The sequence below is a fragment of the Rhinopithecus bieti genome, unplaced genomic scaffold, assembly GCF_001698545.2.
Source record: "Rhinopithecus bieti isolate Rb0 unplaced genomic scaffold, ASM169854v2 scaffold_12155, whole genome shotgun sequence".
Lineage (NCBI taxonomy): Eukaryota > Metazoa > Chordata > Mammalia > Primates > Cercopithecidae > Rhinopithecus > Rhinopithecus bieti.
The window spans coordinates 2,906,342-2,920,083 of NW_016807423.1; positions in this window are offsets into that span (position 1 = coordinate 2,906,342).

Genomic DNA, 13,742 nt, shown 5'->3' on the forward strand with positions numbered 1-13,742 from the left:
CCTCCTCCTTCTTCCTCTTCTTCTTCTTCTTCTTCTTCTTCTTCTTCTTCTTCTTCTTCTTCTTCTTCTTCTTCTTCTTCTTCTTCTCCTCCTTTTGTCCAAAATAAAACCTCAGCTCGCTTCACACACACACACACACACACACAAAATGCTGCTATGATTGCTCTCATATAAATATTCCGGCAAACACGCCACAAATCCTCTAGGGAAGTGATCTCAAATTACTTTTCCCATTTACCTGTAAAAGACTGTTTGTGTCCTTCCACACATTTAAATAAATAAGCTATTTATATTATATATATGCGTGTGTGTGTGTGTGTGTGTGTGTATATGAGACAAGATAACAAGCAGCATTTTTTATGGCAGTTTTAGGTTCACAGAAAAATTGAATAGAACGTACAGAAAGTTTCCAAGCACCCCTCTGACCACACATGCACAGCTATTCCCACTACCAACACCCTGCGCCAGAATGGTGCATTTGTTACTATCAAGGAACCTACACTGATATATCATTATCACCCAAAGTCTATAGTTTCCATTAGGATTCACTCCTGGTGTTCGTGCTATGACTTTCTTTCTTTCTTTCTTTTTCTTTCTTTCTTTCTTTCTTTTTTTTTTTTTTTGTGATGGAGTTTTGCTCTTGTTGCCCAGGCTGGAGTGCAATGGCAGGATCTCAGCTCACTGCAACCTCCACCTCCTGGGTTCAAGCAATTCTCCTGCCTCAGCCTCCTGAGTAGCTAGGATTACAGGTGCCCACCACCACACCTGGTTAATTTTTATATTTTTAGTAGAGATGGGGTTTCACTATTGTTGGCCAGGCTGGTCTCGAGCTCCTGACCTCAAGTGATCCACCCACCTCAGCCTTCAAAACTGCTGGGATTATGGGTGTGAGTCACCGTGCCATCTAAAGTGGGTTTTTTGTAAGAATATATAGTTGGGTCTTGTTTGGAGGAATATATAGTTGGGTGTTGTTTTTTGATCTACTCTGAAAATATTTTCATCAATATATTTAGACCATTGACATTTAAAGTAATTATTGATATAGTTGGATTAATATCTACCATATTTGTTTCCTATTCATTGCCCTCCCTCTTTGTTCCCATTGTGACTTCTACTCTTTTTTTTTTTTTTTTTTGAGACAGGGTCTCTATTGCCCAGGCTGGAGTATAGTAGCACGATCACGGCTCACTGCAGCCTCTACCTCATGGGTCCAGGTGATCCTCCCACCTCAGTCACCTGAGCAGCTGGGACTACAGGTATATGCCATCATCATGCCTGGCTAATTTTTGTGGTTTTTTTTTTTTTTTTTTTTTTGGAGAAACATGGTTTCACTACATTGCCTAGGCTGGTCTCAAACTCCTGGGCTCAAGTGATCTGCCTGCCTCGGCCTCCCAAAGTGCTGGGATTACAGACATGAGCCACCGTGCCTGGCTGCATTTTGTGGTTTTAACTGAGCATTTTATATTATTCATTTTTCTTAAAATATCAAGAAAAATAGTAACTTTATAGTGGAGAAATTTGTGATCAAAGTTAACATCACCAGTACAAAGACAAATAGATACCGTGTGTCTCTTGATATGATCATTGAGAAGGGCACAACGTCATTTATCTGGTATTCCTGCCAAAAAATGCATAACTCGAATTAATCATGAAGAAACATCAGACAAACCCAAATTAAAGGACATTCTACAAAGTAACCTGACTGTACTCTTCAAAATGTCGAGGTCATAAAAGATAAGGAAAGTCGGAGGAACTGTTTCAGTCATAAAGACGACGTGACATGTAACAACTGAAGGTAACACATGGTCCTAGATTTGCTTTGCCTGCAATGAATGTTATCAGGACAATTGGAAAAATTTGAATAACATGGTTTAGTATAAATATCAGCATTAGTTTCCTAATTATGATGTTTGTATTTTGGTTCTGTAACAGAATGGCCTTGTTTTTAGGAAATCTACGCTGTACTTTGGGATAAAGAGATAGGTAGGTAGGTAGATAGAGCAAATGTGGTAAAAGGTTAACTTCTGAGGAATCTGAGTGAGGGTATATGGGAATTCTTTGTAGTATTCTTTTTTTTTTTTTTTTTTTTTTTTTTTTTTGGGTGGAGTCTCGCTCTGTCGCCCGGACTGGAGTGCCAGTGGGCCCGATCTCAGCTTCACTGCAAGCTCCGCCTCCCGGGTTTGCGGGCCATTCTCCCGCCTCAGCCTCCCAGTAGCTGGGACTACAGGCTGCCCACACTCGCCCGGCTTAGTTTTTGTATTTTTAGTAGAGACGGGGTTTCACTGTGTTAGCCAGGATGCGTCTCTATCTCCTGACCTCGTGATCCGCCCGTCTTCAGCCTCCCAAAAGTGCTGGTGGATTACAGGGCTTGAGCCCATCCGCGCCCAGCCTGTAGTATTCTTGAACCCTTTCTTGTAAATCTAAAATTATTTCAAAATAAAAAGTTAAAAAATTCTGGAAGGTACCTTAGGAGTTCTAGTATTTAGATGGTATTAGAGAAAGAGTGTTAGTAGTTGTTCTTAAATGTCAATGTTTGTAGTACTCCAGAAGCTTATATTCTTTGCAAACATTCAATATACAATGAAAATGTTAGATATCAACCTAAAAACGTTGAGAGTTTTTAGGGCAGTAAAACTATTCTGTATGCTTACAATGGTGGTATACATGTCATTATACTTTTTTTCTGAAGTCATAGAATGAGTGGGCAGTGGTGGCTCACGCCTGTAATCCCATTGCTACCCGGAGCTGAGACACGAGATATCGCCTAGACCCCAGGGAGGCAGAAGTTGCAGTGAGTGGAGATTGCGCCACTGCACTCCCCAGCCTCCCGGTGACAGAGTGAGACTCGTCTCAAAAAAACAAAAACAAAAAACAGCCGAGTTGCAGTGCTCAAACCTTTAAAAGTTCTACTGAATTAGTCTTTTATTTTTCCTCCAGTGTGGTTATGTTATTCATCTGAAATACATTTTGTTTCATTTATTTTCTTTATATTCCATCATAGGTTACCCCCTTACCTATTCTTAGATTTTTGGCATGTTTTGTTTCAATTTATAAAACATTTATAAATAGGCATGGTTCTAAAAACTCAACTGTACAAAAAAGTCCACTCAGCCAAAATGTCCTCTCCTGTTTCCCATCCTCTGTACCTCACTTCCATTCCCACATTCTTTCTACCCCATCTGACCCAGTACGGATCACCAGGGTTCGTTCTTTTCTTTTCTTTTCTTTTCTTTTCTTTTCTTTTTCTTTCTTTCTTTCTTTCTTTCTTTCTTTCTTTCTTTCTTTCTTTTTCTTTCTCTCCTTTCTTTCTTTTCTTTCTCTCCTTCCTTTCTTTCTTTCTTCTTTCTTTCATCTTTCTTTCTTTTCTTTCTCTCCTTCCTTCCTTTCTTTCTTTCTCTTTCTTTCTTTTTCTTTTTCTCTTCCTTTCTTTCTTCTTTTCTTTCTTTTTTGAGACAGAGTCTCACTCTGTTACCCAGGCTAGAGTTCAGTGTCGTGTTCTTGGCTCACTGCAATCTCTGCCTCCCAGGTTCCCTGCCTCAGCCTCCTGAGTAGCTGGGATTACAGGTACACACCAGAATGCCGGGCTAAATATTTTGTGTGTGTGTATTTTTAGTAGAGATGGGGTTTCACCATGTTGGCCAGGCTGGTCTCGAAATACTGACTCAAGTGATCCGCCCGCCTTGGCCTCCCAAAGTGCTGAGATTACAGGCGTGAGCCACCACGCCCAGCCCAGTCTCCCTTCCTCCCTCCCTCCCTCCCTCCCTCCCTCCCTTCCTTCCTTCCTTCCTTCCTTCCTTCCTTCTTTCCCTCCCTCCCTCCCTCCTTCTCTCTTTCTCTTTCTTCCTTCCTTCCTTCCCTTCTTTTTTCTTTCTTAGACAGAGTCTCACTCTGTCACCCAGGGTGGAGTTCAGTGGTACAATCTTGGCTCACCACAACCTCTGCCACTCGGGTTCAAGCTATTCTCCCACCTCAGCCTCCCAAGTAACTGGGACTACAGGTGTGCACCACCACACCCAGCTGATTTTTCTATTTTTAGTAGAGACAGGGTTTAACCGTGTTGGCCAGGCTGGTCTCAAACTCCTGACCTCAGGTGATTCACCCGCCTTGGCCTCCCAAAGTACTGGGTTAACAGGTGTGAGTCACCGTGCCCGGCCTGTCTCATTTATTTCTGGTCTCTCTATTTTGTTATTTTTGCACAAACGAGTAGGTATATACGTATTTTCTTTTTTAAAATATTTATCTATTTATTTATTTTGGAGAGTGTCTTGTTCTGTCACCTGGGCAGGAGTGTAGCGGCATGATCACAGTTCACTGCAGCCTCAACTTCTTGGGCTCAAGTGATCCTCCCACTTAGCCTCCCATGTAGCTGGGACCACAGGTGTGAGCCACCACGCCTGACTAATTTTTTTATTGTTTGTGGAGACGGGGTTTGATTGTGTTGCCCAGGCTGGTCTTGAACTCCTGGACTCAAGCAATCCTCCAGCCTCAGTCTCCTAAAGTGCTGGGATTACAGGTGTGAGCCACCTTGCCTGGCCCACATTTTCTTGTTTTCTCTTTCTCACACAAAAGGTGGCATATTACAGCTACTCTTTTGTACTTTGCTTTTTTCATGTAGCACTGTATATTGGTTGACTGGCACAGTGGCTCATGCCTGTAATCCCAACACCTTGGGAGGCCAAGAATGGCGTATCACTTGAAGCCAGGAGTTTGAGACCAGCCTGGGCAACATGGTGAGACCCTGTCCCAAATAAAAATAATAATAAGTTAAAGTGATAAAACCTAAAACTTGTTAGAAATATGAGTAAAAGACATGAACAAATGCATCACAAAAAAGATTTAAAAATAACCTTAAACATGTGAAAAAATGTTCAGCCTCACTTATAATAAGAGAAATGCAAAGGAAATCTGAGATATCAGTTCTCACCCACTAGATTGGTAAAAATTAAAAATCATGATACATTCTGATGGTGAGGCTGTAGTGAAATACATATTCTTACATGGCTGGTGGGAAGGCAGATTGGTACAACTCTTACAGAGGGGGATTTAGAATACTTATCAAAACTACATATGCATTTGGCCAGGCATGGTGGCTTACGCCTGTAATCCCAGCACTCTGGGAAGCTGAGGCGGGTGGATCACTTAAAGTCAGGGGTTCGAGACCAGCCTGACCAACATGGCAAAACCCAGTCTCTACTAAAAATACAAAAAATAGCCGGGTGTGGTGGTATGTGCCTGCAGTCCCAGCTACTCAGGAAGCTGGGGCAGGAGAATCAGTTGAACCCAGGAGCAGAGGTTGCAGTGAGCTGAGATCACCCCATGGCACTCCAGTCTGGGTGGCAGAGGAAGACCCTGCCTCAAAAAACAACGCACACACACACACACACACACACACACACACACACAAAACAAAACAAAGCAAAAAAAACAATATATACTGGAAATAACAACTATTCATACGGATTTCTTACAGTTTCATGGTACTCATTTGTGTGAATGTACCATAGTTTATTCCATCACTTTCCTGGCTATGGCAGTTAGATTGCTTTCAATATTTAGCAGTTACCAGCAGTGCTACAGTGAATAACCATGTACATGTTTTTGTGTTGCAGAGGCATGTCTTCTAGAAATGGGAAGATAGATCAAGAAGTAAATGCATATGTAATTTTTTTGTTTTTATTTTTTTAGTTTTATTTTCTTGAGACAGGGTCTCATGCTATCACTCGGGCTGGAGTGCAGTGGCACAGTCACAGTGCACCACCTCCTCAAATTCCCAAGCTCAGGTGATCGTCCTGCCTCAGCCTCCCAAGTAGCTGGGACGACAGCCATGGTCACCACATCCAGCAAATTTTTTTGGTAGTTTTTGTAGAGATGGGGTTTCGCCATGTTGTCCAGACTGGTCTCAAACACCTGGACTCAAGTGATTCACCCTCCTCAGCCTCCCAAAGAGCTGGGATTACAGGCGTAAGCCACCGCGCCCAGGCAAATGCATATGTAGTTTTGGTAAGTATTCTAAATCCCCCTCTGTAAGAGTTGTACCAATCTGCATTCTACCAGCCGTGTATGAGTATGTGTTTCCCCACAGCCTCACCATCAGAATGTGTCATGATTTTTAATTTTTACCAATCTAATGGGTGAGAACTTGTATCTGAGTAGATTTCCTTTGCATTTCTTATTACGAGTAAGGTTGAATGTTTTTTCACATTTAAGGCTATTATCATATATATATATATATATATTTGTTTGTTTGTTTTGTTTTGTTTTGTTTCTGAGACAGAGTTTTACTCTTGTTGCCCAGGCTGGAGTGCAATGGCACGATCTTGGCTCACTGCAACCTCCACCTCCCGGGTTCACTGCCTCAGCCTCCCGAGTAGCTGGGATTACCGGCATATGCCACCAGGCCCAGCTAATTTTTGTATTTTTAGTAGAGACAGGGTTTTGCCACGTTGGCCAGGCAGGCCTCAAACTCCGGACCTCAGGCGATCTGCCCACCTCAGCCTCCCAAAGTGTTAGGATTACAGGGGTGAGCCACTGCACCCAGCCTTCATATCTTTTTTTGTGATGTGTTTGTTTATATCTTTTGCCCATATTCTAACAGATTTTTGGCCTTACTCATTTTAATTTTTTTTTGAGGCAGGGTCTCACTATATTGCCCAGGCTGCGGTGCAGTGGTGCAATCTTGGCTCACTGCAACCTCTGCCTGTAGGGCTCAAGCAATCCTCCCACCTCAGCATCCCAAGTAGTTGGGAATACAGGTGCATGCCACCAAGCCCAGCTAATTTTTGTATTTTTTGTAGAGCTGGGGTTTCACCATGCTACTCAGGTTTCTCTCTAACTCCTGAGCTCAAGTTATCCGGCCACCTTGGCCTCTCAAAGTGCTGGGATTACAGCCGTGAGCCACTGGGCCCAGCCCAAGTCTTTTTTTTTTTTTTTTTTTTAATAAAAGATGCATATACTTCTTTCTTTTTTTTTTGTAGACAGAGTCTCACTCAGGCTGGAGTGCAGTGGTACGATCTCGGCTCACTGTAACCTCCACCTCCTGGCGTCAGGTGATTCTCCTGCCTCAGCCTCCTAAGTAGCTGGGATTACAAGTGTGCACCACTACAGCTGGCTAATTTTTGTATTTTCAGTAGAGACAGGGTTTCACCATGCTGACCAGGCTGGTCTCTAACTCCTGACCTAGTGATCTGCCCACCTCAGCCTCCCAAAGTGCTGGGATTACAAGCGTGAGCCACTGCGCCCAGCCTAAAAGATGCATATACTTTTTTAAAGGAAGTTAATAATAACTACCACTTAAACATTTCTTCTTTAACTCATTTTCACTTCATTTTAAATGAAAATTCATATAAAATTTCAGATTCAGTAAATTATTCTTATAAACTTAAAATAACTATTTCCAACTTAAGTGTATTAAACATTTCATTATCAAAAAAACATTTTAAGGGTGGGTAAGGGTTGAAAATTTTCGTATTGGGTACAATGTTCACTCTTTGGGTGATGGGTACAATAGAAGCCCAGTCCCCATCATTGCACAATATACCTATGTAACAACCTGCACATGTACCCCAGAATCTAAAATAAAACAAAATAGGCTGGGCACAGTGGCTCATCCCCATAATCCCAGCACTTTGGGAGACTGAGGCAGGTGGATCACCTGAGGTCAGGAGTTCGAGACCAGGCTGGCCAACATGGTGAAACCCCATCTCTACTAAAAATACATACACACACACACACACACACGTAGCAGGCTGTGGTGGTGGGTGCCCACAATCCCAGCTACTTGGGAGGCTGAGGCAGGAGAATTGCTTGAACCCGGGAGGTGGAGGTTACAGTGAGCCGAGATTGCAACATTGCACTCCATCCAGCCTGGGCAACAGAGCAAGACTCTGTCTCAATAAATAAATAAATAAATAAATAAATAAATAACATTTTGCCATTTTGACCAATAATAATTGTAATAATAAAACATGTAAAAATGGTTGGAAGGCCAGGCATGGTGGCTTACACCTGTTATTGCAGCACTTTGGGAGGTCGAGGCAGGTGGATCACTTGAGCCCAGGAGCTCAAGACGAACCTGGGCAACATGATGAAACCCCATCTCTACAAAAAATACAAAAAGTAGTTGGGTGTGGTGGCGCACACCTGTAGTCCCAGCTACTCGGGAGGCTGAGCTGGGAGGATGAATGGCTTGAGTCAGGGAGGTGGAGGTTGCAGTGAGCCAAGATCATGCCACTGCACTCCAGCCTGGGCAACAGAACAGAGCCAGACCCTGTCTCAAAAGAAGAAGAAGAAGAATAAAAAAAAAGGTTGGAAAAGAAGAATTGGAAAGGAATGAATGATCACTAAAAACTCCAACACTCACGCAGTGCAGGGATGAAAGTTCTTCAGAGCAAACTGTAGAACTAGTCATTCCTTCAAATAATAGCATATCTAATATATATATATTAGAGAGAAATTGTAAAAACAAAATAAATGAAAACCACACAATATACACGTATTTGCTGAATAGCAATGTTCTATTCTTCATTTAATTATAAAAGGCCTCAAAAGAAAACCTGTAGACTTAACCAATCCCCTCTGCCAATGTCTCTTGTGCCTTCTTTACAGCCAGACTTGCTGAATTCTGCCAATGTTGCTGTCAATCACAGTCAAGTTACTGATACTACAGTGTAAGGCTATTAAGCCTTCTAATACTTTGGCAAAGAATAGTACCAATGAGATAAACTTGCACGTAGTTACCAAGGCAACTGGCAATTTTGATAACAATTTTGTTTGTTTGTTTTAAGACTTATGTTTGGCCAGGCGCGGTGGCTCAAGCTTGTAATCCCAGCACTTTGGGAGGCCGAGACAGGCGGATCACGAGGTCAGGAGATCAAGACCATCCTGGCTAACACGGTGAAACCCCGTCTCTACTAAAAAAATACAAAAAAACTAGCCGAGCGAGGTGGCGGGCACCTGTAGTCCCAGCTACTTGGGAGGCTGAGGCAGGAGAATGGCGTAAACCCAGGAGGCGGAGCTTGCAGTGAGCTGAGATCCGGCCACTGAACTCCAGCCTGGGTGACAGAGCGAGACTACGTCTCAAAAAAAAAAAAAGACTTACGTTTGGCACACACAGGTTATAACTGTGACTACCTTGATTCATCAATCTACATAATTGTTCTGTGTTAGTTTAGTCTATGCATGGTACTTCAATATAATCAGATGCTGCAATATTTCATTTAAAACTCTGAGCCAGTGTGAGTAACTTACATTCAAAAAACTAAACAAAACAAAAACTGTGACCTGGGCCAGGCGTGGTAGCTCACACTTGTAATCCCAGCACTTTGGGAGGCCAAAGCAGGCGGATCACTTGAGGTCAGGAGTTTGAGACCAGCCTGGGCAACATGGCTAAACCCCGTCTCTACCAAAAATACAAAAATGAGCTGGGCGTGGTGGCAGGCGCCTGTAATCCTAGCTACTCAAGAGGCTGAGGCACGAGAATCGCTTGAACTCAGGAGGCAGAGGTTGCAGTGAGCCGAGATGGTGCCACTGCACTCCAGCCTGGGCAACAGAGGGAAACTCTGTCTAAAAAAAAAAAAAAAAAAAAAGGTACTGGGCACAAGAGCTCACACCTATAATCCCAGCAACTAGGGAGGCTGAGGAGGAAGAATCGCTTGAGCTTAAGAATTAGGGGGCCCAGTGAGCTATGATGATGCCATTGCACTCCAACCTGGGTGCAGAATTTGTTTTGAGACCCCTACTCAAAACAAACAAACAGAAACTCTAGTTATCTATCACAACTAAAATTCAGAACTGATTTGCTTGAGCAAGTAAAATACATAAGAGAATGCTATCTTGTCAGGTTCTCGAACCCCAATATTGAAATCACAGGAACGTCAATAGGAAAATGCACAAAATAAATAAAAGGATAACGTATCCTAATTATTCTAAAACTTATTTGTGGCTTACAAATGTAATCCAGCATTATTAATTAGAGAAGTTTTGAAGTGTTTTTTTTTTTTTCCTTTTCTAGACAGAGTCTCCTTCTATCAGACTGCAATGCCATGTCATGATCACGGCTTATAGCAGCCTCTACCTCAAATGATCCTCCCACCTCAGTCTCCCAAGTAGCTGGGACTACAGACATGCGCCACCACACCCAAGTAATTTTTAGATTTTTCTGTAGAAATAAGGGCTCCCTATGTTGCCCAGGCTAGTCCCAAACTCCTCAGCTCAAGTGATCCTCCTGCCTTGGCCTCCCAAAGTGCTGGGATTACAAGTGTGAGCCACTGCATAGGGCCTGAAGTATGTTTTTTTTTTTGAAAAGGAGTTTCACTCTTGTAGCCCAGGCTGGAGTGCAATGGTGCGATCTCGGTTCACTACAACCTCCACCTCCCGGGTCCAAGCAATTCTCCTGCCACACTCTCCTGAGTAGCTGGAATTACAGGTGTGTGCCACCAAGCCCAGCTAATTGTTTGTATTTTTAGTAGAGTTGGAGTTTCATCACATTGGCCAGGCTGGTCTCAAACTCCTGACCTCAAGTGATCCACACACCTTGGTCTCCCAAAGTACTGGGATTACACGTGTGAGCCACTGCGCCTGCCCCTGAAGTATGTTTTGATTACCAATAGAGCTAGTTCTGTGTCATACCTTTTTTTCAATAGTACTTCCGAGTTTGTTTTTGCATGTGTATTTTTCCATATGAACTCTAGTATCAAATTGTTGGCATTTTGGGGGATTACAATTAAATTTATAAACTAATTTAGGGAGAACTAATATTTTAATATGTCAATCATCCGTAGGGCATAGTAGCTCACCCCTGTAATCCCAGAACTTTGGGAAGCCAAGACAGGCAGATCACTTGAGGCCAGGAGTCTGAGATCAGCCTGGGCAACAAGGTGAAACCCTGTCTCTACTAAAAACACAAAAAACTAGCTGAGCCTGTGGCTCATGCCTGTAATCCCAGATACTTGGGAGGCTGAGGCACAAGAATTACTTGAATCTGGGAGGCAGAAGTTACAGTGAGCCGAGATTGTGCCACTGCACTCCAGTCTGGGTGACAGAGCAAGACTCTGTCTCAAAAGAAAAAATAAATTTTTTTAAAGGGATATCTTTCCATTTGCTTGTGTCTACGTTTGTATTTTTCAGGAAGTATTCAAATATTCCTCATATAGAATTTGCACATTTCTTGTTAAGTTAGTTCCTAAGTGTTTTATCTTCTTTACTGTTATTATAAGTGTATTTTTCCTCTACCATTATATTCACTAACAGATTATTGTTTATATACCTGAAGGTTATTTGTTTCTGCCTGGTATAATTTTGTATTCATATCTTATTGAGTTCTTTTACTGAATAAATTAGTTTTATTATTAATTTTGTAAGGTTTTCCAGGAATAGAATTATATCAAATGCAAATAGATGTAGTTTTACTGTTTTACTTCTAATTCTTATGCCTACAATTGATTTCTCTTGTCTAATTGCATAGGCTAAAATAGTATTAGCCTATGTTAATAGTGATGGAGTTGGCCGGGCGCAGTGGCTCAAGCCTGTAATCCCAGCACTTTGGGAGGCCGAGACGGGCAGATCACGAGGTCAGGAGATCGAGACCATCCTGGCTAACATGGTGAAACCCCGTCTCTACTAAAACTAAAAAAAAAAAAAAAAAAAAAATAGTGATGGAGTTAGTGAGCAACCTTGCCTTGTTCCTGAACTTAGTAGAAATGTCTTTGATGTTTCTGCATTAAAATACTGGCTTAAGAATTAAGGTAGATACAATTTATCTTATTAAGAAGTATCCATCAGAATGTCTACTTCTGGCTTTAATGTGACTATGAGGAGAATAGGGAATTAGGGTAACCAAGGGTTAAGATATAAGCAAAAGAACAGCAGGTGCAGCCAATTCTAGGCAAGATTAGGCAATATACAGGCCACATCCTCACTCCCTTGATAACAGGACAGAAGCCTCCACTTCCGCCTCTGATTGGTCATGGGCCATTCCTTCATAGAGTGTAACCAATTGGAGGCCTCTAAAGGGCAACTAGGGATGTTACCAAATTCTTTTAGCTTAATAAAAACCCTAAAGAACATTGTAACTGGGGCTCTTGAGCCACTTGCTTGAGCCTGCTCCCACTCTGTGGAGTGTACTTACATGTCAATAAATCTGTGCTTTCATTGCTTCTTTCCTTGTTTCATTCTTTTGTTGCTTTTTTTGTGCATTTTGTTCAATTATTTGTTCAACGCACCAAGAACGTGGACAACTCACAGTCAAGACTTTCCATCTGGTAACAACCAGATATGACCTTCTTCCATAAACAACTAGAAAACTGGACAAAATCTGTTTTGCAATTGTTTTCAGTCATTGAAAAATAGGCAGCATGAGACTGTGATCCCTACGAGAAAGGAAACAAACTTGGCAAGCACTTTGATGGTTTCTACTTTCTCATGGCAAGGAAGGCAAACCAAAGAAGAACATGATGGTTAAGAAGGATAAAAAGACTGAGGTAAGTGAAATTTGTAAGACAAAGTACTAGAGAGGAGGAAGTGTCTAGAACAGTACTTATCACACTTTTTTTTTTTTTTTTTTTTAGACAGAAGCTCACTGTTACCCAGGCTGGAGTACAGTAGCACAATTATGGCTCACCACAGCCTTGACCTCTGGGCTTAGGTGATGCTCCCACTTGAGCCTCCTGAGTAGCTGTGACTACAGGTGCACACCACCATGCCTGGCTAATTTTGGTATTCTTTGTAGAGATGGGTTTCACCATGTTACCCAGGCTTGTCTTGAACTCCTACGCTCTAGCAATCTGCTTGCCTGCCTTGGCCTCCCAAAGTGCTAGGACTACAGGCATGAGCCCCCGCACTCGGCCATAATTTTTTTTCTCATTATCATCCCTCCCACTGAAAGAACCTTTTCGGACATTTTTTCCTAATTGTCCTTCCACGAAATTTTAATACCACAGGTATGCTGTACATCTGTTATGTACCATATCTATGTTTGTGCTTTATACATTAAGTGAGTAAAATTTTTTCACCCTCCCAAACTGAATTTTGCCCTTTTGGGGGAAATATTATTTTGTTGAGAATGAATGCCCTAGAATAAATTCTACTGTAAACCCATCTTAAAATAGCTTAAAATATACCTCAGAAGGATTATGGTGATCCACTTAATTTTTCTACCAGCCTGAATAAAACCCAAAACTCTTTAAAAGAATATTAAAAATTCAGTTATTCAACAATGTAAAATTCTTTACTAATCAAATTTAGGCATATGAAGAAGCAGAGAAATGTGACCCATAACAAAAAGAAAAATCGGTCAGTAGAAATAAATCCAGAAATGGCAGAAATGATAGAATTAATCAGCAAAGCAGACCTTGGGTGAGCCCGAGTACTGTGCTGGTCTGCAAGGCGACAAGTGCAACTCTGCACAATGCCAGCTGTAGTGGCCACTGGAGTGCCCATGTCACCCCTCCCCCAACTCCAAGCAGCCTAGCACCTAGAGAGTCTCCTTCTGATGAGGGGAAGAGAGGGAAGAGGAAGAGCAAGAGACTTTGCCTGGCAGCCTAGGAATTCTCCCTTATCTTACCCAAGTTCACCAAGGTTGTACATCTAGGAAACTTCAAGAGTCACAGCATTCCTGGGCTTAGGACATCCCCTAGTGCTAAAATGCATGCAGTGACTGCAGACGTAAGTCACAATATTCAATCCCCTTCAAACTCATGGAAAGCCCTCTCAAAAAGAATAGGTACAAACAAGCCCTGATTGCAAAG